The sequence below is a fragment of the Terrapene carolina genome, unplaced genomic scaffold (assembly GCF_002925995.2).
Source record: "Terrapene carolina triunguis isolate 2854851 unplaced genomic scaffold, T_m_triunguis-2.0 Scaffold211, whole genome shotgun sequence".
Classification (NCBI taxonomy): domain Eukaryota; kingdom Metazoa; phylum Chordata; order Testudines; family Emydidae; genus Terrapene; species Terrapene triunguis.
In genome coordinates, this window is record NW_020664562.1 from 20,030,790 (window position 1) to 20,056,087 (window position 25,298).

At 41.4% G+C, this 25,298-nt stretch overlaps 1 protein-coding gene across 1 annotated transcript in view; it reads left to right on the forward strand.

Annotated features, from left to right (window-relative positions):
* The window catches only part of LOC112119086 (dihydropyrimidine dehydrogenase [NADP(+)]), a 601,635-nt gene that overhangs the window by 178,231 nt on the left and 398,106 nt on the right, over window positions 1-25,298 (forward strand). The window lies entirely within an intron of this gene.

Consider the following 25,298-nt stretch of genomic DNA (forward strand, 5'->3'; position numbering starts at 1 on the left):
AAATATTGGTACAATGTTACTTTACTTCTGGTTCCTCTGGAACTCCCCCAGAGTGCAAGACTTTTTGAAAATCAACATTAACCATCCAGAGAACTGTTTCACCAGTTCTTTTAAAACTCTTGGATGCACATTTTCCAGACCTACTGATTTTAAAATGTCTGACTTTAGTAGCTGCTGTTTAACATCCTCCTGAGTTACTGTTGGAATGGAAACTATATCATAATTATCATATGGTGGTCTAATATAGCATTCCACCTGTTCAGTGGAACATTTTTTTGAATTGTGGCATTGTCATAGGATTTAGAAATTCCAAGGAAGTTTTAGTACTGAGACCCCCAGCACACATCACTCAGATTGAAATCTTCCATAATGATGCAACTTTTTTCTTACATGTAATAGAGAGGCACTTAAGAAGCCAGTCATCTTGTTCTCTAGTGCGATTTGGTGGTCTGTAGTAGACACCAGCTGGTAAGCCATGTTTTGCTTTATTTCTTAAGATATTGATACATAAGTATTTGAGATCATTTGCTTTCAGGTTGTCAATGACTCAGAAACAGATAATGCCATTTTTAACATTCAGTGCCACTTTCCTTACAGTTTTTCCGGCCTCATGCTTCCTAAAAAGATTAACTAGTTATTTCAACATTCCAATCATGCAAATCACCCCACCAGGTTTCAGTAATACCAACAAGATCAAATTTACGCATACGAGCAAGTCTGATGCCTTTCTTTTATTACTCAGGCTCCAAACATTGGTATATAGCAATTAATAGATCTCTTCCAATCCATTAATTTTTCTCAACATCTTAATTTTTGCGTTAAATGCTTGTTCATGCCACTTCTTTTGTTGTTAAACACTCTCCTGACTAGTCTTACCTGCCTGTCCACTAAAAGACTGGATTCCCTTCTACTGAGGCCATCCTAACTGTACAACCCCATTTCCCCATAGGAGAAGGACCATTTGCCTTGTCTTCATGGCATACATCCTAATGTACACAGAACCATTCAAAACATTCAGCGGAACAAACAGAAAATGTGAACAGGTGTGCATACATGTTAAATACTGTAGACATTGTGCACTGTCATAGAGCAGTCTCTTGATACTGAGAGAAGAGAACTCAACCCACCTTGCACTTTGGAATCTAGGACTTGGAATCTAAGAACGTAGGGACAAAATTAGAAGATGAACAAAACATTCTACAAATACATTAGAAGCAAGAGGAAGACCAAGGACAGGGTAGCTTGTTACTAAGTATGGGGGGAGGGGGGAAATAATAACATAAAATGTGGAAATGGCAGAAGTGCTAAATGACTTTTTTGTTTGTTTTCACCAAAAAGGCTTGTAGCGATTAGACATCTAATATAGTGAACTCCAGTGAAAATGAAGTAGCATCTGAGGCTAAAATAGGGAAAAAACAACTAAAAATTACTTATACATGTTAGATGTCTTCAAGTCACCAGGGCTTGATGAAATATTTTCTTAGAATACTTACGGAGCTGACTGAGGAGATATCTGAGCCGTTAGCGATTATCTTTAAAAAGTCATTGAAGATGGGAGTTTTCCAGATGACTGGAAAATGGCAATTATAATGCTAGTCTATAAAAAGGGAAATAAGAACAACCCAGGGAATTACAGACCAGTCAGCTTAACTTCAGTACTCAGAAAGATAATGGAGCACATAATTAAGCAATCAATTTGTAACCCCTCAGAAGATAAGGAGATAAGTAACAGTCACCATGGATTTGTCAAGAACAAATTGTGTCAAACCAACCTAATTGCTTTCTTTGACAGAATAACAAGCCTCATGGATGGGGGGAAGTGGTAGATGTGGTATATCTTGACTTTAGTAAGGAGTTTGATACTGTCTTGCATTACCTTCTCCTAAACAAACTAGGGAAATACAACCTAGATGGGGCTACTATAAGGTGGGTTCATAACTGGTCAGAAAACCATTCCCAATGAGTATTTATCAGTGGTTCACAGTCAAGCTGGCTGGGGATATTGAGTGGGGTCCCACAGGGATCGGTCCTGGTTATGGTTCTGTTCAATATCTTCATAAATGAGTTAGATAATGGCATAGAGAGTACACTTATAAAGTTTGCGGATGATGCCAAGCTGGGAGAAGTTGCAAGTGCTTTGGAAGATAGGATTAAAATTCAAAATGACCTGGACAACCTGGAGGAAAGGTCTGAAGTAAATAGGATGAAATTCAATAAGGACGATGCAGAGTACTCCATTTTGGAAGGACCAATCAGTTGCACATGTACAAAATGGGAAATGACTGCCTAGGAAGGAGTACTGCGGAAAGAGATGTGGGGGTTTTAGTACATCACAAGCTAAATATGAGTCAACAATGTTGCAAAAAACAACAACAACCCATCATTCTGGGATGAATTAGCAGGAGTGTTGTAAGCAAGACACAAGAAGTAATTATTCTGCTCTATATAGGGGGACCAGATACCAAGTGCGAAAAATCGGGACGGGGGTGGGGGGTAATAGGTGCCTATATAAGCAAAAGCCCCAAATACCAGGACTGTCCCTATAAAATTGGGACATCTGGTCACTCTAGCTCTATTCCATGCTGATAAGGTCTCAACTGGAATATTGTGTCCATGTGTTGGGGCGGCTGCCCCACACAGGCAGAAGAAGGATTAAAGCAGCCTCGTGGAAGCTGTGCAGAACCCAGCCAATTAGAAGAGGGCTTATTGAGCCAGCCAACAGGGAGAAGGCTTAGTGGAGCAGCCAATCAGGGCCAGGCTGGCCCATATAAGAAGAGCTTCTGAGCAGAACGGAGGTCTCTCCCTGGAAGCCAAGGGAGGAGGACTGGCTGCCCTGTAGGAGGGTTCAGAGAGACAGCACCATGGACAGAGCAGTGCTGGGCAGGGTCAGGAGAGCAAGAGAAAGCTCCAGCCTGACAGCTGCCAGACTGAGGTCCTGATCCAAGGGCGGAGAAGGTGCCAGGACAGCGGGGAAGTGGCCAGGGAAACAGACAGCGGAGTAGGAGGAGGGGCAGTACATGGCTGCTGGCTATAGGGTCGCTGGGCTGGGACCCAGAGTAGCAGGCAGGTCTGGACCCCCCCCACACACCTTTTGCCTACCACTTGCCACTAAGGGGAGTGGCCAGTGCATGGACTACCGTTTGCCACTGAGGCGAGTGGCTAGACCAGAGACCGCAATTTGCCTCCGAGACAAATGGCTGGACTGAGGACTGTCGGGTACCCTGGAAGGGGGAAGAGAACCGAGGGGGGCACAGCTGGAAGGCTGTGTCCAGAAGAGGATGCTGTGGTCTGGAGAGGGACATAGGTCCTAGAGGTGGAGGCGAGAGCGATTGACGGGCAGGATGCTACTAGACGAGAGCACTCTGGTGAAATGAGAGCTAAGTCCCAGCACAGCCAGCAGGTGGTGCCGCGGTGGTGAGTCCTGCCCTATTACAGTCCAGTTCTGGGTGCCACATTTCATGGAAAAATGTGGAAAAATTGGAGAAAGTCCAGAGGAGAGCAACAAAAATGATTTAAGGTCTAGAAAACATGACGTATGAGGAAAGGTTGAAAAAAAATGGGTTTGTTTAGTCTGGAGATGAGAAGATTGAGAAGCATGGGCAGCGGGTGGAGCCCCCCTTTGGGGAGGCTAGCTCCTGGCTCTGCCTCTTCTACCCACAGCCCCCCCACAGCCTGAGGAACCCTGGACTGGCCAGAGGCCCGAGCGCCCGCCTCCCCCTCCCCACCTGCCTGGAGGTGCCCCAACTCCCCTTCCCCAGAGGAGCCCCAAGCCAGCCGCACTGTGCCTGCCCCAGACCCAAAGCTGCCATGAGGAAAATCATCTCGTACTCTCCTCTGAAAGAAGCTTTTGCTATGCCCCATGCAGGTTCCCGGGCAGCTGAGGAGGCGGTATTTGCTACTCAGCTTCTTGGGTTCATCAGTAATTTCTCTGGAGTCCAGGGAGATAACTGATGAACCCAAAAAGCTGAATAGCACATACCACCTCCTCAGTCACCACAGAACCTACATGGGCATAATAAAACAAAAACTTCCCTGCAAAACCCCACAATCGGGAGTCCAGTGGCTGCGGCAGCGCCGGGGGAAGCTCGGCCTATTATACCCACCACCCCTGCTGAGAGGGGACATGATAACAGTAATAAAAAGGTTATTACAAGGAGGATGACAAAAAATAGTCTTGTTAACCTCTGAAGAGAGGACAAGAAGCAATGGGCTTAAAGGAAGGCTTAAATTGGATATTAGGAAAAATTTCCTAATTGTCAGAGTGGTTAAGCAATGGAACAAATAGTGGAATCTCTGTCACTGGAGGTTTTTAAGAACAGGTTAGACGAACACCGGTCAGGAATGATCTAGTTATTACATAGCCCTGCATTGAGTTCAGGGGACTGAACTAGATGACCTGTTGAGGTCCCTCCCAGTCCTACAGTTCTATGATTCCATGACTTGAGGCAACAGTCTGGGTTTGCTCCTTCCTTCCCCGTACTCCTTCCTCTCTCTCTGGTAAAGCAAATCCTCTACTTCTCTAACCATCTTTGGAGCACAGCAAGAGCAAAATCTTCAAATAGGATTTAAAATGTTTTTAAACGTCTTTCCTCTTCCTAGGGACAGTGGCGGATTAATAATTTTGCCGCCCCTAGGCCGGGAAATAATTGCTGCCCTGGCCCCGCCCCGACTCCGCCCTTTTCCTGCCCCCATTCCAACCCCCTCCCCAAAGTCCCCGCCCCAACTCCGCCCCCTCTCTTCCCCTATTGGATCCCTTTCCCAAATCCCCGCCCCCGGCCCCGCCTCTTCCCCCAGCGCGTGGCGTTCCCCCTCCTCCCTCCCTCCCTGCCCCGCGAAACAGCTGTTTCGTGGTGCAAGCGCTGGGAGGGGAGAGAAACAGGACGCGGCGGCTCGCTTGCAGAGGAGGTGGAGGTGAACTGGAGCAGGGGGGCGGGGCGCGGAGGGGAGCTTCCGGCTCTGCAAATTTGCCGCCCTAGGCCTAGGCCTTGTCGGCCTAGGCAATAATACGGCGCTGCCTAGGGAGTGTTTTGTGTTGATCTCAAGGGCCAAAAGAGTTAAAGATGTTATAAACTCTTTTTCTGTGCAATGTTAAAACATAGATATGTAGCTTTGGGGCGGGGAGGTTCTACATAGGTTCTGGTTTACTCGATTTCTTGACAAACACTCAAAAGCATTCATTCTAAAGTTGAAAGTAAACTGATTAAAAATACACATAAAAATCCAAGAAGTTAAGACAAGCATTTATATTGAAACTGAAATGGAGTAATTATGCAAAACCATTGTAATCAAAATCTATTAAAGTCTTCCATTTGGAGGCAAAATATCATAGTCTCTTATTTTCATTGACACTCTTTGTTAGATGAAAAGGAAAAGTTTAATTTTACTTTGTTCTGATGTGTGAAGCATATTCACTTTTCCTGTTTTCAACAAACAAGCAGACACAAGGTGGAGGAGAGACAGGATAGAAAAGGTGGGGGAAATACGGCTTTTGTTGATGCTCTTGAAACACTGGCAGCTGGTCAGTTATGAATGGATGCTTTAGGCGGGCAGGTCAGGCAGGACACCTGTTGCTTGGAGCCAGGCTCACATTCCAGTCAGGGATGTCGTCAGTTTGGGTCCTTTCTCCTTAGACAGGGCAGGCCATTTCATCTCGCTATGCTGATTCAGTGCAGTTGATTTCAGGATTCCTATGAAAAGAGAGTGAGCAATGGGATAGGAGGAAGGAAGCAGGGCAGAAAGTAACACAAAAGGGAAGGAAGACAGAATAAGATCTTACATGCCACTGCGGTGCTGGCAGTTAGGTTTCCCCATTGTTGGACTAAGGACTGGATGTCATGATAATATGGTGACTTCCAGGATTCCTAGGTGAAAACCAAAGTTGTTTAAACAAGAGCAAGGCCTGTTGGCATTCCTCATGGGAAGAAAATCCTTTGATCGGCTCTGCTCCCTCTCCCTTGAGGTCGGGGAGAATTAGATGAATCAAGATGAGCTGGGATGAGACAAGCTGGGAAACTGAGATGAAAGTGATGAGATGCATTGCGATGAGATTTTTTTCTAAGTCTCTTTTTAAGAACTCCAAAAGGGGGGAAGTGGGCAGCATAGTACATCCCCCTGTTATTTTGTCCATTATTTTAGGCCTAATATTCATCAAATTAATTTTGGTCCATTAATTTCTGGACCCATTTCTTCTTTATTAAATCCAGTCTCAACCTGGTCTTTGAATCATATCAGTAGGCTTTTTGCTTTTGTTTGTTTGTGTGGGCTAATTCAGTCTCTCTCTTTTCTTGCACTTGTTCATAACATTAATTACTGAAAACAACTTGACCTATTTTCCATGGGTAATTCCCAAGCAGGCAAAAAGTTACAGGTTATTGTGACATCTTATGAATTTTCATATATGTTTTACAGTTGAGCTTATAATTAAGAAATGTTTAGACCCAATAATCACAACAGAAGGCAAAATTCAAACCTTTTAACCATATTGCAAACAGTCTTTTACTTTTTGCTCTGAAGGGGAAAGGCTTTACATAGATTGCAAACAAAGCAGGTATATGCTGAAGGTTAGGAGTGTACTTCTGTGAGAAGCACACCTTCTTTATTCTAAACCCCCGCTGTTAGCTTGCATTTTCTTTTATGTACTCCAGATTGGCTTCCTGAGAGGCTAATGGACTCCAGCTGTTTTATGGTTCTGCTGGCTAACCTTTGCCTCTCCACATAGAATCTTGGCCAGAAACCTTGAAGTTTTGTAAGCCAATCACTCTCTTATCCCTTCTAAGACCCCAGTCAAGTAGTGAACATGCATCTGTGTGTTTTCTATAGTGCCCATCATGGTAGTGTCTATGTGCTTTCCCAAAAAATTAAATCGACATGCTGAGGTCTCTAGTGATATTCAGAAAAGATTCCTGTCCTTCTGTTTTACCTGCCTTTTTTCTCTCTAATGCCATCATCATGCTGGTAGTGATAGGAATGCTTTAGCAAAGAAGAGGGGTTTGTAGTATTTCGTGAAAGTGGTTATATTCTGGATTAGCATAATCTCCTATAGAAGATTGAGCCACACCTGAATCAGTTGCTGAAAGACTTTGCAAGTGGGGCATACAAGATGCAGGTTCTCCAATACAGAAAAATATTTATGACTTAACTTGCAGAAGAGTAATTCTTTTTTTTTTCTGAATTGAGTCCTTAAGGAGTTCCACTGCCATTGAGATAGACAACAGGTGTTTCAAAATTTGAAAATATAATTTATGCAACATATGGCTAACGCCACATAATTCTTATTTCCTAAGAATACTACAAATGATCCTTGATATAAGTCAAAAAGTCTATAAGACTGCTGGGAGAATAGTCCAGGTGAAAAAAGATTATTGTGTATTAGCAAAGGTATAATAAAAACTGTCATTTCTGTCAACTTATTCTGTCTGTCTGTAGAGAATTAAAAAGGAATTTGAACATCATGTAACAGTGGTCTCCTATGTGAAGGGGACCACTATTATGGTGATCACCAGTATACTGGTTTAGAAACTCTGTAAAGCTTGGTGTGGTTGAACCACAAATGCTTGGTATGGGAGATGGAAAGTGCTGTATGTCAAGGAATTTAGAAGAGTACATCTTGATTTCTAACTAAATAACACTTTTTAGTTACCAATAGGTTATATAGTGTGTGTGTGTGTGAGAGAGAGAGAGTGTGTGTGTGTGTGTATGTATGTATTATAAGTATACATACAAGTTTGGTATAACACTCAATAAAATATTCATAGAAAGTGTTCTCAGAGTGGCTAGAAATATTAGTTGTTTTACAGAGTTTAGACTTAATTACTATTTCCAGCTCAGTAACAGATTAAAAAATGTTAACAACTTTTGAAGGTTAATCATGTCTAAATCAAAATGAGATGAGTTGTATTGTTGTTAGTATATTTTTTAAAAGTTTATATTACGAACATAAGAATGGCCATACTTGGACAAAACAATGGTCTGTCTTGCCCAGTACCTTCTCTTTTGGCAGGGGCTAGTCACAGATGCTTCAAAGAGAAAGAGCAGAACAGGGCAATTATTGTATCATCCATTCCCTGTTGTCCAGGCCCAGCTTCTGGCAATCAAAGGTTTAAGGACACACAAAGCATGGGGTTGCATCCCTGACCATCTTGGCTATTAGTCATTGGTGGACCTACCCTCTATGAATTTACCTAATTCTTTTTTTGAATCCAGTTGTACTTTTGGCCTTCACAACATCCCCTGGACAAGTTCCACAGGTTGACTATGCATTATATGAAGAAGTACTTCCTTATGTTTGTTTTAACCGTACTGCCTTTTAATTTCATTGGGTGACCCCTGGATCTTGGGCTAGGTGAAGGCATAACTAACACTTCCTTATTCACTTTCGACACACTATTCAGGATTTTATAGACCTCTATCACTTCCCCCCTGAGTTGTCTCTTGTCTAAGCTGAACAGTCCCAGTCTTTTTCATCTCTCCTCATGTGGAAGCTGTTCCACACCTTTAATCATCTTTGTTGCCCTTCTCTGTACTTTTTTCCAATTCTAATCTTTTTTTGCGAAGGGGTGTAGTGTAGCATGGATTTTGTGAAGGTGTGGGTGTATATGGTGGCATTATGATATTTTCTGTCTTTTTTATCCCTTTCCTAATGATTCCCAACATTGTTAGCTTTTTTCAACTGCCGCTGCACATTGAGCAAATGTTTTCAGAGAACGATCCACAATGACTCAAAGAGCTCTTCCTTGAATTGCAATAGCCCATTTAGACCCTGTCATTTTGTATGTATAGGTTGAATTATGTTTTTTAATATGCATCACTTTGCATTCATCAACATTGAATTTCATTTCCCTTTTTGTTGCCCAGGCACCTAGTTTTGTGAGATCCCTTTGTAGCTCTTCACAGTCAGCTTTGGATTTAACTATCTTGAGTAATTTTGTATCATTTGCAAACTTTGCCACCTCACTGTTCACCCTTTTTCCAGACTATTTAGGAATATGTTGAGCAGCACTAGTTACAGTATAGATCCCAGGGGGACCCCACTGTTTACCTCTCTCCACTCTGAAAACTGACCATTTAGTCCTAGTCTTTGTTTCCAGTGTTTTATTCCCTTACGTCTTTCTTATCTCATGACTCTTACTTTGCTGAAGAGCCTTTGTTGTGGGACCCTGTAAAAGACTTTCTGAAAGACCAAGTCCACTATATCAATTGATCACACTTATCTATATTCTTGTTGACTCCGTCAAAGAATTCTAATAGGTTGGTGAGGCATGGTTTCCTTTTACAAAAGCAGTTTTGATTCTTCCTCAAGATATCATGATCATCTATGTGTCTGATAATTCTGTTCTTTGCTATAGTTTCAACCAGTTTGCCTGGTACAGAGCTAAGCTTCTGGCCTTCAAGTGCGAGGATTGTCTTTAATGCCTTTTTAAAAAATCTACATAATATTAACTTTCCTGCACTCCTGTACAGATCTCTCCTGGTACAGAAACTGATATAAGCAATGGCCTACATACCACAGTTTGTAATTCTATGGTTTCGTATTTGAATTCCTTCAGAGCTCTTGGGTGAATGCCATCTGGTCCTGGTGACTTATTGCTCTTTAATTTATCAATTTGTTTCAAAACCTCCTCTATTGACACCTCAGTTTGTGACAGTTCCTCAGATCTGTCACATAAAAACAGTGCCTTCAGTGTGGTGATTTCCCTCATATCCCCTGCAGTGAAGACTGATTCATAGAATCATAGACTATAAAGTCAGAAGGGACCATTATGATCATCTAGGCTGACCTCCTGCACAACGGAGGCCACAGAATCTCACCCACCCACTCCTGTATCAAACCTATGTCTGAGCCATTGAAGTCCTCAAATCATGGTTTAAAGACTTCAGGGTGCAGAGAATCTTCCAGCAAGTGACCCGTGCCCCACGCTACAGAGGAAGGCGAAAACCCCCAGGGCCTCTGCCAATCTGCCCTGGAGGAAAATTCCTTCCCGACCCCAAATATGGCGATCAGCTAAATCCTGAGCATGTGGGCGAGACTCACCAGCCAGACACCCAGGAAAGAATTCTCTGTAGTAACTCAGATCCCACCCCATCTAACATCCCATCACAAGCCATTGGGCATATTTACCGCTAATAGTCAAAGACCAATTCATTGCCAAAATTAGGCTATCCCATCATGCCATCCCCTCCATAAACTTATCAAGCTTAGACTTGAAGCCAGATATGTCTTTTGCCCCCCACTGCTCCCCTAGGAAGGCTGTTCCAGAACTTCACTCCTCTGATGTTTAGAAACCTTCGTCTAATTTCAAGCCTAAACTTCCTGATGGCCAGTTTATATCCATTTGTTCTTGTGTCCACATTGGTACTGAACTTAAATAATTCCTCTCCCTCCCTGGTATTTATTCCTCTGGTATATTTATAGAGAGCAATCATATCTCCCCTCAGCCTTCTTTTCAAAGAATTCATTTAGATTCTTGGCAGTGGCCTTTTCTTTCTTGAGTGCTTTCGTAGCACCACTGATTGTTTGACAGGCTTCCTACTTCTGGTGTACTTAAAAAATGTTTCTGTTAGTTTTTATGCCTTTTGCTAGTTATTCTTCAAACTCTTTTTTTGGCCTGCCTAATTATACTTTTACATTTGACTTGCCAAAGTTTATGTTTGTTGGTACTTTCTATTTTCCTCAGTAGGGTTTTTACTTCCAATTTTTAAAGGATTTATTTCCCCTTTCTAGTTGCCTGTTTTATTATGTTTAACCGTGGTGGCATTTTTTTTTGTTCCTTTTTTTTTTTTAATTGGGGGGTATACTTTTAGTTTGAGCCTCTATTATGGTGTTTTTAAAAAGTTTCTATGCAGCTTGCAGGCATTCACTCTTCTTACTGCTCCTTTCAGTTTCATTTATCTAGCATCCTCATTTTTGTGTAGTTCCCCTTTTGATGTTAAGTACTACTGTGGTGCATTTCTTTGGTATCCCCCCCCCCCAAGAATGTTCAATGTAATTACATTATGGTCGTTATTACTGAGTGATTCAGCTATATGCACCTCTTGGACCAGATCCTGTACTCCATTTAGGACTAAATCAAGAATTACCTCCCCTCTTGTGAGTTTCAGGACTAGCTGCTCCAAGAAGCAGTCACTAGTGGTATGTAGAAATTTTATCTCCGAATCCCTTCCCAATCCTGAGGTGACATGTATCCAGTCAATATAGGGATAGTTGAAATCCTCCATTATTTTGGGGTTTTCTGTTTTTATAGCCTCCCTAATCTGCCTGAGCATTTCACAACCAGCATCACCATCCTGGTCAGCTGGTTGGTAGTATATTTCTACTGATATACTCCTCATTAGTCAAGCATGGAATTTCTATCCATAGAGATTCTGTGGTATAGTTTGATTCATTTAAGTGTTTTACTACATGTGATGCTATGCTCTGGAAATGTGTATAGAAGTATTAACATACAGTTTAATAAAAATTAGGGTATGATCTATCTTCCTAGAAAAGTACAATTACATTCTTAATATTAAGCAGGAAAAATAGTAATGTTTAAAATTAACAATGTTGTGGTATAATTTAAAGCATTTAGACTTTCACAGACATTCTGGTTCTCATCTCTTTTACAACCTTTCATGTTACAAATAATGGACGAGTTCTTTCTGTTTTTAGACTAATGGCAAGAATTCATCTAGCTAATTTATCTTCCTCCCATAAAGTGCAGGTCCATTCAATCAGAATAGACTATAACTGGTATAATATCAGCCAAGTTTAGGCCTGGAGTCCCTGTTTATGAATGTAATTGGCATTCTCAAAATGAGCTACAGGCACAAACATCAATATCTGCATCTTTTACTACTCATGTAATACACAGCTGGGGATGCAACTAGCCAGGACTTAGGGTGTAAAAAGGAAAATGTTAATAAAGCTTGAGAAAGGTAGGTCATTTTTCTGAAAATTTACCCCATATTTTTTTTACTCTGTTAAATTCAATTGTTTCCCCCTCTTAAATCATTTTTAATATTGTAAAAAATATTTGTCTTGACATGTAAATCAGGTATAACTCCACTGAAAACAATTATGTAAGTTCCTTGATGTAAAATTAGTATAAGATCAGAATTGGTCCCCTGGTCTTTGTTGGTGCGAGGGAGGGAGGGAGGACGAGAGAGCAAGCGAACAAACAAACCCACAATAGCTAACAGCATGGTGGTTAGGGTAGTCATCTGGGATCTGGGAGACCCAGATTCAAGTCCTTGCTCTGCCTGATTCATATCCACATCCCATGTGGGTCTCCTACACTGGTCTATAGAATCTGACTCTTAGTCTCTTCTGTTGGAGCAGTTTCACTTTGTATAAATAAATAAATGCTCATTGAACCAGAGAGAGAGAGACCCAGACCCTATAGGTAGTGGTTAGGGGCAGTAACCTAGGCTTGGGACAAGGTTCAATACTTGGTCTGAAGTAGGCAGAGCAAGTACTTGAAACTGGATCTCCCCTATCCTAGATGACTACCCAAACCACCAGTCTATTCTGGGATGGGTGCCGCTCTCTTCTCCTCCCCCCCTCCAGAAATTCCCTCCCTTTCCCAACAAGAGTTTCGTTGAAACTAGTATTTTTTCATAAAAGTTTTTGTTTCACTGAATCTGCATTTCTGACTAAAAAAGATTTAGTTGAAAATTTCCCAGCCAACAGTGCTGGAGAGAACAATAGATCTTTCCAGCAGTTTTAACAATAAAGAAAATGTGAGACTGGCAACCAAAGCACTATCTTTTTCAGAGCATCTTTGATTTCCAGCCCTTGGATATACATGAGTTTTTCTGTAATTGTAATTCAATGCAGTTATGGCATTTTCAGCTATTCTAAGCAAACTGCATTGCAATTCAGTTAAACTTGTAGCATATCAATCTGGTAGTGAATCTGTGTTGTCATTTGAGCATGCCCTCAGCAATAGAAAAATGTACGACCTGAAGTAGTAGATCTCAAACTCACTTTTTGACTTGAAGTTATAGAGCCCTGAGGTGGAATCATCACTGCACATAAGAGGGCATAGACAGGTTGGCAAAAGGTTTGTGAGTACATGAGTTTGTACATACTTGTCAGGAACTGTATACCTCAGCTATTCAAATGCAAAATCTAACACTCAAGGGGAGTAGCATGTAGGTTTGTGACATTCACTGGAAGACACAGATACATAAACTGAGTGGATTATATTCCTTCACATAGGTAGCATTTTTATTTGTGAGACATATTATCATAATAATTTTATTTATAAAGCCAAGAAGCTCAGGGTGCTGTAGAGCAATATATAATAAATAGATTACAAAAACAAAATCTAGATTAAAAACAACACTAATAAAATCACCCTCCTAAAACTTCAAAAGAGGGAATCAGATGCAGGGGAAGAGGAGAGAGAGAAAGGTACTAAACATGGATTTCAGCTGTGGTCATACTAAAAACACTATTATAACAATATTATTGATTTGCTTATTAGTCCACACATAACATATTTGCTAATAGAAATTTAAACTGTTTATGTAACTTACCTGTTTACAAGCACTATCTGTGAGAAACCATAACACAATGGATATGACTTGCATTATATTTGAGAAAAGTAGTTGCAATGATTTCTGATACATCTGAAGGATACTGGTTCTCTTCAGAATTGGCATGATATCCATGCTGCTTGCTACAAAATGCCTTAATCCATTCTGATTTTCTTTAATTAATTCATTTATAGAATATTCTTCATTCTGAAGCATTGCAAACTACTTTACAGAAGTAAAAGGAAAGAATTGATATACATGAAATATAAAGTGAAGAGGGTGAAACATGTTACTCACACCTTCTTGTCAACTGTCTGTAATGGGCCACTCTCTTACCACTTCAAAAGTTATTTTTCCTCCCTGGATATCCTGCTGTTAATTGATTATCTCCTTAGACTGACCTCACACTTGGTAAAGCAACCCCCATCCTTTATACCTGGTCCTGTATTTTTCACTGCATGCATCTCATGAAGTGGGTTCTAGCCCACGAAAGCTTATGCCCAAATAAATTTGTTAGTCTCTAAGGTGCCACAAGGACTCCTTGTTGTTTTTGCTGATACAGACTAACACGGCTACCACTCTGAAACCTGGTAGTCTTTGAGACTGTACTGCAACAGTACATTACAGTGTGAGATAAGATAAAAATAATACTGCATCTGAATGAAATGGCAGAAGAAATTCAAAGAGGCAGAATATAATTACCCATTATGGAATTTGGCTAGGTCCAGACCTATCACCATGGCTAGGTGTTAGGAGTACTGTCTCCCAACGTACTCCTTGCAACTTCCCCAGGCTGAATTTCCATCACTGAGTAGGGTTTTGAGAGAAATTCTTAGCACTTTACTTCTCTTCTCCTGCCAGCAGTAGCTGCAGTGAGGCAGCTAGCTCTCTGCCTCATCCCCTAGTCTGAGCACAGACACAGAGAAGACAGAGCCAGGCAGCTATAGGAGATGTTTCTGGGGAGTTTACCGGAGTCAGAGCCTTGGGAGGACAGGAGGGCAGGAAGAACTAGGACACAGGTGTGGAAGGAATGATGATGGTTAAGAGGAGCTGGTGCAAAGGGAACTGTAGGGACTGTGGTGTGCTGAGGCAGAAGGATAGTGTAGTTAGGTCTGGAAGCAGGATATTAAGGGATTCCTGGTGGCAGGAAGGAAGAGGATGGAGGTAGAATGAGTGAGTGAGGGAGACTCAATGGGTTAGACTGGCTTGAGACATGGAGAGAAACCCTAGGGAAGTAGAGTAGAGAAAGGTGAAAGAAGGAAAGAGACCCCTAATGGGCGAGAGAGACAAGAAAGGCCAAAGACTAAAGGATGGAACCTCAGGGTTGCAAAGAGGGTAACCACAGATGAGGAGGGAAGAAGTTCAAGGGAGACAAAGAGAATGGGGGCCACAGTGGAATAAAGGAGACATTGTAAGAAAGGTGGAGGAGATACTCTGTGAAAGAAAGGGGGGGGGAGCCCAGATGAGTTGATAACAGAGACTGCAGGAAGTGGGGAGAGAGTCACGGGGATACAGAAGGGAGGGTAAGGTTCCTAGATCTCAAGAGGGACACAGAGATGAAATTGAGAAGTGGAGGGAGGAAGAATAAAAAAAGTGGTCAGGCAGGGAGTACTGGAGTCAGTAGAGAGAAAGGAGGAAAGAAGTGGCATGGGTGGAGGGAGAGATTTAGGTTCTATTTCTATATGGCTCATGTAGGCATATTCATTTTCACAGTCTCCCAGTTCCGAGGAGGGCTTTTCCCCCCTTCCTCATAATCCTTGCATTTTTTATCTCCTGGCAGCAAATTCATCCTGCTGCTGCCTCTTCTTTTTGCAGCCATCAGCAAATTCCTGTTTGTCTCTGCTTCTGCTGCTTGTCTCCCTTCACCTCTTCTCCCTCTGACCACCTTGTCTCAGATAAGTGAGAAGGGAGAACAAAGGGGCACACTCCTCCTCTTCCTCACCATGACTGGATCTTCCGGCATGTGTGAGACGGGAGGAGGCAGACACACATCTACAGGGGGTCGGGGGGACTGAATGGATAGTTAATAGTGTTCAGGAGAGCTGGAGGTTTTGGGGAGCATAGAAGGGCTGTGGAGTTCTGGGTGGGGGAAGAGATGTGAGTGCTGTTCAGGGAGTCCTGTTTTTGGGGAAAGCAGAAACAGTCTTGCCAACTTTCATTATTGATGTTTTTCTTCAACCCTCGCCTCCTGGAGTCATGTTATTTCATGAGTGTTTCGTATACCACATGCTGGGTAATAACATGAGGACTCATGTTTCTAAAACTAAACTTTATTAACAGAGCTATTTACAGAGATGCTGCAACTGCAGCTGATATTCCAGCCTTGTACACTTCCTGGTGTTCCTCCAAACTCTTCCCTGTTTCAAATTGTACTGCTCCCTTCACATTCCATGAAGCTTGCTACAATGAGAATCTCAGATTTTTGTTTTTAAAATGAGAGACCTTTCTAGCCCTCATGGCTGCAGAGGAAATCTTGGAAATGTATCCCGAGTCTATTCTAAAAGTTTAAATAACAGAACCATACTTGGGCACTGCAAAAAAGTAACATGGAACCTTTCATTTAATGACCTTGAAATAGTTGGAACCTCAGTTATGTTTTGTCCAAAAGATAAGGTGGCACCTCCAGAATCAAGGGCTCCTAATATTGCTAGAGATGTATATTGGTTTTGTACTAGCTCATAGGGAAGAGTGCTAAACACTCAGCACAATTTTTTGCAAATGTATAGCTTCCTCCTCACTGAGGCTAAGCTTGTGAAACCTGACAGGATGACAGTTCAAGGTGGTAAGGCTGTGGACATAACCTCTTGATGACAGTAATCATAATTGAATAGAAGTTTTAGCTCAGGATTTAAAATGGAATTGAATTGGAAACATTGAGAGGGTTTAATGCCTGGTTTCCCCTGACCCAATAATTCTCAATTTCCCTGTAGAAAGGGCTTGTCTACACGAACATTTAATTCGGTGTGTGTATCTAGCCTGCATTAGACTGCTGTGGTCTAACTGTTTGAGTGCACCCTGCTGATGCGCATTAACAGTTTGTTTCAAAGAGGACTTGGCCAGAGCGCTCTAATGAACTCTTAATATGCAGCAGCAGGTTGTGCGTGAACAGTTAGCCCACAGCAGACTATTGCTAGCTACAGTCATACCCCAGCTTTCCATGATCTGATTGTTTGTGGAGTCAACCCCTGAACCTCATTCCCTACTATACACACACTCTGTCTCAGTCCCATCCTTATTTCATTACAGGTCCCAACGTAATCTTCTGCCATAAGCAAAAGCAGCAGATCTTCTCCATGAGTCGGGCTTGGGAGTTGCAGCAGTAGATCCCTGTCTTATCCCTTTTCAAGGTTTCAGCAGTGTACCTTGCTATCTCTACATTTAGGCCTCTGTGTGTATGGATGTGTGGGAAAGGATTGCAACAGCAGATCCTCTTCTCCCTCCACAGGTACCTGATTACGATCACCCCAGTTGCTGTTGGAGGAACAGTAAGAGGGGAGGAAGACAGCTGACCTCCAAAAGCCACAAGAGAGCTCTTAAAAGCCAAAGGATAAAACTGCAGAGGGAAGACATGAGTTAGGAAGCTCCGTTGTGGCCTGTTTCTCTTAGGAAAGAGGGCAGTGAAGCTCTCTCTCCTCACTAAGACTGTCCCTTTGAAAGAGGTATCTCATATTTTTCACCATGTTACTCCTCTCCTCTTCAAAGTTCAGGGAACTCATTCAGAAAGTGGTCCCCGACGCTCAGAGTTCTTAGGAAGAATGCTGACATATAAAGTTGTCATGATTAGGCTTCAAAGTGAACATTCTTTTGAGATGAATGAGTAGCTTACACTTCTCTTAAAGCTAGTGGACCAGATCCTGAGCTGGTGCAAATTCAGAATAGCTACATTGATCAATGTGAACGTACATGTGTGTGTGTACACACAAATACTTGACCCTTCTAAATAAGAAATTTAAAGTCCACGTTTTTGCATGTGTATTATGTTGGAACATATGGGCATCTGTCATTACACAATTATATGATGTGGTCCCCTTGAGGTGGGCTGTCTGTCTGGAGCCCATGCCCAAGATGTTACAGAAAGTCCCTCTGACCACTACCCCATGCTGCTCATCCATGTGGGCACTAATGACAGTGCCAGGTATGGCTCTGAGCAGATCACCAGTGACTGCAGAGCTCTAGGAGCAAGGGTGAAGGGATTGGGAGTGTAAGTTGTTTTCTTGTTTATTGTACCGGTTGAGGGGAAGGGTCCTCACACATCCTGGAGATGAGTGCATGGTTGTGCAGATGGTGTTGATGGGAGGGCTTAGGCTTCCTTGACCATGGGATGTTGTTACCAGAAGAAGGTCTCCGGGGCAGGTGACAAAAGCCCACAGGAAAGCATAAAACATGTTCCCTTAACAGAGGGTTAGATGTTGTTGGGGACATGGAAAATTACTATAGGGTTATAGAAGCAACAAAAGGGATGAGGCATTTCTAGAACAAATAACAGAAATCTCCAAAACACAAGACCTGGTGTTAATGGGAGACTTTAATTACCCACATATCTGTTGGAAAAGTAATACTGCAAAACACAAAATTTCCAATAAGTTCTTGGAATGTATTGGGAACAACTTTTTATTTCAGAAATTGGAGGAAGTAACCAGAGGGACAGCCATTTTAGACTTGATTCTGACCACCAGGGAGGAAATGGTTGTGAATGTGAAGGTGGAAGGCGATTTTGGTGAAAGTGATCATGAACTGATAGATTTAATGATTCTAAGGAAAGGAACATGTGAGAGCAGGAGAATAAGGATGATGCACTTTAAAAAAGCAGACTTAACAAACTCAGAACTGATAAGTAAAGTACCATGGGAAGAAAATCTCAGGGAAACAATAGTTCAGGAAGGCTGGCAGATTCCCAAGCAGATAATATTAAAGGCACAATTGCAAACTATCCCAGTGTGAAGGAAAGATAGGAAGAATTGTAAGAGGCCAATATGGCTCCATCAAGAGCTCTTTAATGACCTGATAATCAAAAAGGAAACCTACAAAAAAGTGGAAGGACTAGTTGGACTAATTGCTAAGGAGGAGTACAAAAGAATAGCACAAATGTGTAGAGAGAAAATCAGAAATGCTAAGACACAAAATGAGTTATACGCAACAAAGTACATAAAAGGTAATAAGAAGAGGTTCTTTAAAGAAATTAGGAGCAAGAGAAAGACAAAGGAAAGCATAGGTCTTCTACTTAGCAGAGGAGGAGAGCTAATAACTCATGACATCAAGAAAGCGGAGGTGTTTAATGCCTATTTTGCTTCAGTCTTCACTAAAAAGGTTAATAGTGACCAGATACTCATCACAATTAATATTAACAAAATGAAGAAGGAACGCAAGCCAAAATAGGGATAGAACAGATTAAAGAATATTTGGATAAGTTAGAGGTATTCAAGTAGGCAGGGCCTGATGAAATTCATTCTAGGGAATTTAAGGAACTAGCTGAAGGAATTTCAGAACCATTAGCAATTATCCTGGAGAACTCATGGAGGATGGGTGAAATCCCCAGAGGACTGGAGAAGGGCAAACATAGTACCTGTCTGTAAAAAGAGGAACAAAGGAAAATCTGGGAACTATCCACCAGTCAGCCTAATGTTGATACCTGGAAAGATACTGGAACAAATTATTAAACAATCAGTTTGTAAGAACCTAGAAGATAATAGGATATAAGAAATAACCAGCATGGATTTGTCAAGAATAAATCATGCCAAACCAACCTAATTTTTTATTTTTTGGCAGGGTTACTGGATTAGTAGATGGAAGGAAGCAGTACACATGATATATCTTGATTTTAGTAAAGCTTTTGATATCTCATTGGCAAACTAAGGAATATGGTCTAGATGAATTTACTGTGGGGTGAGTGCACAACTGGTTGAAAGACCTTACTCAAATAGTAGTTAACAACGGTTTGCTGACAAACTGAGAATGCATAACTAGTTTGGTCCCACGGGGATCAGTCCTGGGCTGGTATTATTCAATATTTTCATTAATGACTGGGATAATGGGATGAAGAATATGCTTATAAAATTTGCAGATGACACCAAGTTGGGAGGAGTTCCAAGCATTTTGGAGGACAGAATTAGAGTTCAAAAGATCCTTGACTAACTGGAGAATTGGTCTGAATTGAACAAGATGAAGTTCCAAGTGCAAAATACTTCACTTGGGAATGAAAAATCAAATGCTGGGCACAACACTTTAGGAAAGATGTGCACAAATTTGAGAGAGTCCGGATGAGAGCAACAAAAATGATAAAAGGTTTAGAAAACCAGCCTATAAGGAAACATTAAAAACTGGGCACGTTTAGTCTTGAGAAATGAAGACTAAAGGGGCACCTGATAAGTCTTCACAAATGTCAAGGGCTGTTATAAATAGGACGGTGATTGATTGATCTCCATATACACTGAAGGTAGGACAAGGAGTTATGGATTTAATCTTGCAAGGGAAATGTAGGTTAGATATTAGGAAAAACTTTCTAACTATAAGGGCAGTTATTCTCTGAAATAGGCTTCCAAGGGAAGTAGTTGAATCCCCATCCTCAAAGGTTTTTAAGAACAGGTTGGATGAACACCTGTCAGGGATAGTCTAGGTTTACTTGATCCTGGCTCATCTCAGGGGGCTGGACTTGATGTCTTCTCAATGTCCCTTCTAGTCCTACATTTCTATGAACCAATAACATTAAATAAAGCTACACAACAGAGCATTCTCTTGTGTAAATACTTCGCAAAAATGGTTAATTGGTATAGATGTTTTATACCTAGCTTTATTCATACAGGGCAATTAGTGTACCTGTGCCTACTTCAAAAGTGAGAATACAAATGGAATCTTATCTAAGATGGGATAAATGATTGGGGTTTTGGAGTACATTTATGTTTCAAATGTGTAATTTTCTCTACATATAATATCTGTGGTATCAACACAATACTATCTCTTCTCTCTGAGTTAGTTGCTTCACTTTCTTTTGGACTGCAACTTTTCAAATGACTATTTTCATGTCTTCTGCCTTGGCCAGTGGCGGATTTAGAGTTAGTGGGGCCCTGTGTGCAGCTTCATTTTTGGGGCCCTCCCTCAGGACCCAGCCAAGAAAAAGAACATTCTCTCTTATCTCCCCTCCCGTTTTTCATTATTTTTTTCTTCATCCTCCTCCTATATTATAAGTAATGGGAAGTAAGTGAAAATAAAGTGAGGTACCTTGATTAGGGCAGGGGGTTGGGGTGCAGGAGGGGGTGCGGGATTCGGGCTCTGGGAGGGAGTTTGAGTGCTGGGTGCGGGCTCTGGGCTGGGGTAGGGGGTTGGGGTGTGGGGGGGTGAGGAGTGCGAGCTCTGGGAGGAAGTTGGGGCTCTGGGCTGGGGCAGGGGGATGGGGTGCGGGAGAGGGGCAAGGGGTCGGCGCTTACCTCGGGCAGTGTGGCTCCAAAGCAACCGGCACCCCCCCCCCCCCCGGGGGGGGCTTCTGGGGGGGGGGGGGGGGTTAAGGGGTCTCCGCCTGCCGCTGCCTCCCCACAGCTCCTATTGGCCGCAGTTTCCGGCCAATGAGAGCTGCAGAGTCGGCACTTGGAGTGGGGGCAGCATGCGGAGACGCCCCCCCAGGGGTTGCAGGGACATGCCAGCCACTTCCGGGAGCAGCATGGCTTGGAGGGAGGGAGGCAGAGCAGGTAGGGAGCCACCTTAGTGCTGCTGGCACATCTCTGCATGCCCCTTGGGAGGGAGAGGGGCAGCGGGTCTCCATGCACTGCCCAGGGCGGGGGCAGCGCACGGTGCCACCTCCCCCCCCCCCGCCAGGAGTGCGCAGAAATGTGCCAGCAGCTGGCCGCTTCCAGGAGCGGCGTGGGGCCACCGGCCACGGTATGCAGGCAGCGTGCCTGCCTGAGCCCTGCTGTGCCGCCGGCCGGGACTCAGGGGCAGGCTGTCAGATGAGATTTGTCCTGCATTTTGGGGGACCCCTGTCATTGGAGGCTCCGTGCCACCGCACAGTTTGTTTCATGGTAAATCCGCTCCTTGCCTTGTCCCTTCTTATGAAATGTTTTAAATATAGGTTACCATGGGTAAAACTCACTCCAGTGTGGAACGCCACATAAGGTTTCAAAATAAGGTTTTAGTGGTGCTTAAGCAGTGCATAGGTCTTGAGCTGGCTCTCAGAATAGTGAATAGCCCCCATCTTTTAAAACTATACAATATCATAGAACTTTTATGTCTTTCTCAATGATTTAATTGTCATTCCAAGGACAGATGGGGGGAGAAAGTGTTTAACATGTATTGATAACTGGAAGAGTATGTTGTATTTCATTGTTACAAAGATGTAAGTATGTTAATTTACATATGCCTAAATATAAATATGTATATGGGTTTAAATTTTTGTTTTCTCTAGGACAGATGTGACATGATTACCACTGACAAATAAATAAATAAAGCCCATTTTGCTTTATTTTAAAATGTGAATGTATTGTTATACATTTAAATGCATTAGTTGTGACAAGTGGATTGGAGAATTTTTATTTACTGATTTTGTTGCTTATAGTCCATTTTAAACCAAATACATAATAACAGAGTACCTTTGAAAAGTAAAAGGGGCTTTCACAAAGTAAAGGGGAATTTCAAAAGGGGCAAGGTAAAACAAAAGTGTAATCTTTGCCATTAATTTATAAGGGAAAATATATGTAGTATTGAGGTTTACAGCAAATGTTGGCATAGTCCCCTAAGTACATACTGTCTCTGATTTTTCACAGAATCAGTCACTTAAAGCAATTTAGGTAATGATATTCTGGCATGCATTTCTACTATTTTATTTATGCCATTTGCCTAGCTCATTGGAATGCAGTACCTTTGCTGTTTGGTACAGTAAAAGCACTCTATAATATCTATTATGGCATGGTCAAAGGATAATTTATTGTCAAATAGAAAAATAGGTCAACACTAATGTCACTTGATGATCAACCCCCCAAGTTTAATAAAACATCTCACCAGCATGCATTCCGTGCAGTGGCTGATATTTTATTAGGACTACAGTACCTGACTATAGCAGTAGTGTAATTACTGAGCTGTCAGTGTGATAAGTGGGATTAATGGCAGCCTGATGCACTTTAGTCTGCAGAGCACTCAGAGAACTGGAAGATGGTATTATTATCAGAGTGAGCCTACTGGCATATTCATGGCACCCCCTGCCCCCCCCCAAGCTATAATTCAGGTTTGCTTTGCCCTGCCTCATTAACACCTGATGTTTTCAACAGCTGTTGTTTGTGAACCATCTCAATAATAATAATAAAAGAAATTATTTGGTAAAGATACTTAATAAACACAACCATTAATCTATCCTGTCATGGGGCCTTTCTATTCATTTTTAATATAAATATACTTTGTCTTAAGGGTAGTCCACGCAGATCTGCCTAAAGAGCTATTGCATTTTAAAAACTGTCTTGAGTTGGAGCAGTGGTGGAGAAAAGACATAAAAGAACGGCTGCTTTTTTCTTACATATGATTCTAAAGTCTGTTCTCACCTCTCTGTCTACACAGCCAAAACTGTCAGACAAGCCCTCATCATGTCACATCTCGATACTACAACCTCTTCTTTTCTGGTCTTGTATACTGCAGCCTTGCTCCCATCAAGTTTGCTTAGAGTACTAAGGTCACTTGTTCTTCCGTGCTTCCTCAAATGCATGGGAAAAAAACTCTGTTATAAAATCCAAACAACTATTACCATATCCTTCTCCAAATTCCCAGTTAACTCGTCTCTGAAATGATGTCCACAAAATACTGACTGCTAATCATGGTGAGGTAGGTGACAAGCTGCGACTGTTTCCTTTTCTTACTCACTTGCTTTACGACCAATTGGAACAAACCAATGAACGAACAAACAAACAAACAAAAAAACGCATAAACACCCACAATACATTAACAAACAAATCTTTACCAATTATTCATTATATGCATTTGCTTATATGTTTTATCCCTATCCTAGACTCTGCAACTCATTTTGTTTTTAGACTGTAAGCCCCTTACGACTAGGATGATCCCTTTCTATGTTTGTACAGCACCCAACATAATGGGACCCTAATCCTTGTGGCTGTACTATAATGATAATATATATTACTAAATAATAATGGGAGATTTGGGAATGCTGTACAAGTAGCCATGTTAGACCTGAAAAATGTTTATTTTTTGCTATTTTCTGTAAGTTGACATAGACATCTTTTATAACTATGCTGAAAAGTATCCAGAATAATTAAATGAATTCTGAGATTATGAGTAGTGTGGCATTTGGTCTATGATATTTCACTAAAGTGTAAAGCCAAAAAAACCAAAACCCTCATAAAAATCTTTTAACAGGGTATCATTTTAACTCTTTAGCTGATGCTTGCTTTTTTAAAAATCATGCATCAATTAGATTATTCTTTAGGGTCCAATCCTGTAAAAGGACTTGTGGAGGTGAACTTAGACCTCTATGCCCACATGGATGCCTTTGCAAGAATGGGTCATTAATCACTGCTACTTAAGTCTGTGTATTTTATTATACAATATAATTTGTCATGGGGGAAAAAAGTTCCCGTTCTGTCCTCAGATATGCATTCAAAACTCCAGTCAACTTCAGTGCAAGTTGCCATAGGAGTGCTGATTTGTACTCCCGAAGTCACAGATTGTAAACCCACAGTTTAGAAGTAAAAATTCGTGCTTTTATCTAAATCTTAAACTAACTCATAAAAGTAATTGTATTGCACAAAATAAGAGACCCAATATTTAGCAGCCATTCTTCCTTGGGACCGAAACGGGGTGAACCATATAAATCATGAATTTTTTTTAACATCTTTCCTATAAAAGTATCATAAAACTCTACATATCTGATTATTCAGTTGTCAAAATTATACTCTCAATTACACCTATAGAACTTCATTAATGAATTTCATCTGTTTTACAGTTGGAAAAACTAAGGCACACAGACCTTGCCTAAGATCACAGAAGAATTTGTTATAGAGCCAGGTCTAGAAAAAAAAAAAATTAGATTGTGAAGATATATTAACTGTTTGTGAAGCAGATACTACAGTGATGAATACCATTGAAAGGCCTATGATGAAATTAATAATTCTCTTCAGAGCAGAGTTTGAATGGTATTTAGGAAATAAGGCCTGTGCCCATGCATTGAATAAGGAAGAATAAAATAATAAGGAATACAAATAAAGAGAAAAATCAAATAGCTACTCATTCAGTGAGCATCATCCATCCTGTGCACTGAACAAGGCAGAAGTCCAATGGAAAAAATAGTATGATTATATAATAAGACTGTGTATGGCACAAGGGCTCCCAAATAATGTTCAATGGACAATAAAAATGGTGGCATTTCCTATCTTTTGAGTGCTTAACTTTTCAGTCTTAACATTCTTTTAACATATTTGTATATGTAATATAGCGATAGATTGCACATTCAGAATAGTGGATTTTATGGATCTGCTTGTTATAGAAGAAGGTTGCTCTTCTGGCTAAAATACCCAACCGAAGAGATCAGAGTTCTCTTTTTAGCTCACCGCAGCCTTCTTGTGTGGCTTTAGGCTATTTGTTTAACATATCTGTGCTTCAATATCCCCATCTTTAAAATGGGGATGATAAAACTTACCTCACTATATTGTTGTGAGAGTTAATTCAATAATGTTTACAAAGCACTTGGAAATACTTATATGGAAGTCTCTATAGAAATGTAAAGCATTATTATTTTATAGACTTATCAATTTGTACATGAAAAAACGTATGCTATTGGCAGTATTTGTACT